General features: G+C 29.6%; 1 non-coding gene across 1 annotated transcript; it reads right to left on the bottom strand.

Annotated features, from left to right (window-relative positions):
* Positions 1 to 3,009: 3,009 nt before the first annotated feature.
* TRNAC-GCA (transfer RNA cysteine (anticodon GCA)) lies at positions 3,010 to 3,080 on the bottom strand. The gene has a single exon. It is a non-coding gene; the product is annotated as a tRNA-Cys (tRNA).
* Positions 3,081 to 3,461: the final 381 nt, after the last annotated feature.

The following is a 3,461-nucleotide window of genomic DNA, read 5'->3' as shown; positions in this document are numbered from 1 at the left end:
TATGAAAGAACGAAAAATATTTTTTTTTATCGAATCATATCATTATATTGACAATTGCAAAAAACTGTTCATACTATGAACGTAGTATAATGGCGGTCGGGCAAGTATGCCCCCATCGTCTAGTGGTTCAGGACATCTCTCTTTCAAGGAGGCAGCGGGGATTCGACTTCCCCTGGGGGTAGGGTGTTACGAAAGGAAGTTGATCAAAAATTTTCAATAAAAACTGAAATGTATTCTTCCTATTGTGCTGGGTCGATGCCCGAGCGGTTAATGGGGACGGACTGTAAATTCGTTGGCAATATGTCTACGCTGGTTCAAATCCAGCTCGGCCCAAGAATTTGCCGATCCACTATGAAATTCTATAACCCATTTATAGTTCTCTGGAAATGACTGATGTGCTATGATACGGAAGAATCAAAATATTAAACATATCTAAGGTTATTTCTTTTTTTTCTGTATTCCATATTTCTTTCCACAAATTCAAAATCTTGTTAATAATCGGTATTCATGTCAAGATCTGTAAGTAGAAAATATAAGGAAAAATTGAAAAAAAAAATATTTTTTTTTCATTGATTCAATTTTCAATCGATTTGTTAATAGAATAAGAATAAGAAACGGATTACGAGTAATTTGTGTCGATCTCACTAAAGTGGATATCGATATACATATCAATATATAAAAAAATGCGCTTTTTTCATTTACAACAAAAAGGTTCGAATCCGAAATAGAAAAAGAAAAGGTTTGACAGAAACGGTCCGTAAAAATATTTATACAGTACACCCCTTTCCCTGGGATTGTAGTTCAATTGGTCAGAGCACCGCCCTGTCAAGGCGGAAGCTGCGGGTTCGAGCCCCGTCAATCCCGTTGGATATAAATCCAAAAAAATAAAAAATAAATTCCTTTTTTGTGTATTTGTAGGGAATCAAATTGATAAACAAAATTTTATTTGGGGCCCCCCCCTGCTTTTTCATTTGTTTCGCCGAAAAAGGAAGGAAAGGGATTTTGGACTTTCATCAAGAATAAATGTTTTTTTGTTTTATTTAGTATGGATAAAAGATCTTCCTATGTTATACTATTTCATGAGTTGATTTGATAGCTCAGATTTTGTGATTCATGATATTGATCCGATTTGATATCATTGAAATCCAATTTATACCATTGTTGAAAGATTGAACATTTCTATGGGATTAAATCCCGAATTTTTTTTTTAGAAATTTAAGAGAAATAGAACATAATAAAGATTATGGAAGTAAATATTCTCGCATTTATTGCTACTGCACTGTTTATTCTAGTTCCTACTGCTTTTTTACTTATAATTTATGTAAAAACGGTAAGTAAAAGTGACTAATTTCACTGAAATATGATTTCTTCATTTTTATGAATGATTTAAAAAAATGATCGTACAATCAGCGTAATCCAGATAGTAGAAATCAATTTGATTTCTACTATCTGAGAATTGCGTCCAATTTTTTTTTTCAGATTCTTTTTACAAACAATTCCGGTATCTTAGGAAAAAAAGGGGGTAAAAAAACAGGAATGGTTATTACACGGTCCGCCATTTTCCATATATATATATATCTATATAACCAGGTTAAGCGTCAGTTCATCGAAATAGAAATTTTAAGAAAAATTTGATTGGAATAGGAATCCATTTCTTCTTCTTTTTGATTCCCTTGTTTTTCTCAAAATAGGAATATGGGAATAATGAAAATATTTGTTTGATTGAAAGAGTATTTTCAATTCCTATAAGATACATAGAATACATTACACTACTAAAATATAATAGAATCAAGATAGATTTTCTATTTGAACTCAATTAATTAGTATTAGTTTAAATGAAATATTTTCATTCAATAGTTTCGAAATTCAAAAATTCAGGTAGAAATCAACAAGGTTACTTGGATCCCTTAACTCAATTTTTAGTATCCCTATAGCCCACTTCTTCCCCATACTACGAGGGAAAGGGAAAATGAAAAAACTACCATTAAAGCAGCCCAAGCAATACTTACTATATCCATGTAAATTTTGTCTCCTATCTCTATAAATATGAAGGAACTATTTCATTATTTTTTCAAATTTTTTATTCTATTCTTTTTTTTGTATTATTCGCTAAAAATACTATACTATAATAGTGGAATTGCTATTACAGAGTCAAAAAAAGGATTCTGGGCTAACATCATTCACGAAAAACAAGAATTCATTCTATTTATTAGTTATTAGAACATCTAAAAAGTTTTTTTTGATTATTTTTAGTAAAATCATAAAACATTAAACATAAAAAAATTATAGGAAGTTATAAGTCAATGAATGTTACTACCAGGTGGGAATATTAAGATTTCTCTTTTATCATTTCCTTAAGGATTTCATAAAAAAAGAATCAAGACAGATTCATTTGCATACTTATACTCTTCTTTCTATTTGAAATAGTCCCTTAAATGTCTCCCAATTCGTTCTCTAAAATAATTAAAAAAACTTTTTTTCTTTTCTATTCGATTTTAGAATCAAAACTTTTTAATTTTATTAGAATATAGAATATGAAAATCTAAAGAATACTTTTTTTGAATATTACGAAAGCGAATTAGCTAAATTAAAGCTATTAAATAGAATTGATCTAAATAAATAATATTGATAAAATGTGGAAGCACTCATAAACTTTAAATTAGTCTGTATAGAAGGTTTTTCTTCTGCCTTTTCTCTACCTAAAAATGGACTTTCCTATCCGACTTATTCTTAATCCAATCTAATAAAAGACCCAGTCAGGAGACAGACACTACAATAGTTGTGTAGTGAACGAACTATCATTTCTAAATTTATGGATTCCTTTTCACTACTAGAATCTTTCCTTGAATTCGAGACAAAAATATTTACAACATTTTTTAAGCTACTGATGCTTATAATTTCGAATCAAACGCAATTCTCAAGACTCCTTTTCCCTCGCTTGCTTCTGTTGGAAAAAAAGTTTTCTAAAAAAACGTAATATAATCTTTCATTTACAGTTTCTTATCGATCAGGCGACACCCGGATTTGAACTGGGGAAAAAGGATTTGCAGTCCCCCGCCTTACCACTCGGCCATGCCGCCAATAAAAATATAGATATGAAGTTTTTGAGAATACTCCCCCCTTTTCTTTCTATTGAAAAATTGAAAAACAATCTTGAGACAAATCGCAACCGTTAACTATTCTTTTATGAATTATTCTTGAATATTTGAATAGAAATTTTTTTTTCTTAATGAGATCAGAAAATAAAAATTGATACATAACCAATCAATATTGCTTTTTTTTTTAACTTTGTTCATTCTAATTATAACAGCAACTTTCAATATATGTAAACCCTAGAATATCAATTTGATCTGTTACACAGATATTATCTAATCGAGTATCTTATCCATATCTATATAGATATAGAATACCAATACTATACGGTATTTTCAAGAAATTATCGTGCTTATTCTTTTTTTACA

The sequence above is a fragment of the Vigna unguiculata genome, unplaced genomic scaffold, assembly GCF_037176805.1.
Source record: "Vigna unguiculata cultivar grain cowpea cultivar isolate G323 ecotype 2 unplaced genomic scaffold, ASM3717680v1 ptg000207l, whole genome shotgun sequence".
Classification (NCBI taxonomy): Eukaryota; Viridiplantae; Streptophyta; class Magnoliopsida; order Fabales; family Fabaceae; genus Vigna; species Vigna unguiculata.
The sequence above is the reverse complement of the archived record's forward strand: the minus strand, read 5'-3'. Positions and strand labels throughout refer to the sequence as shown.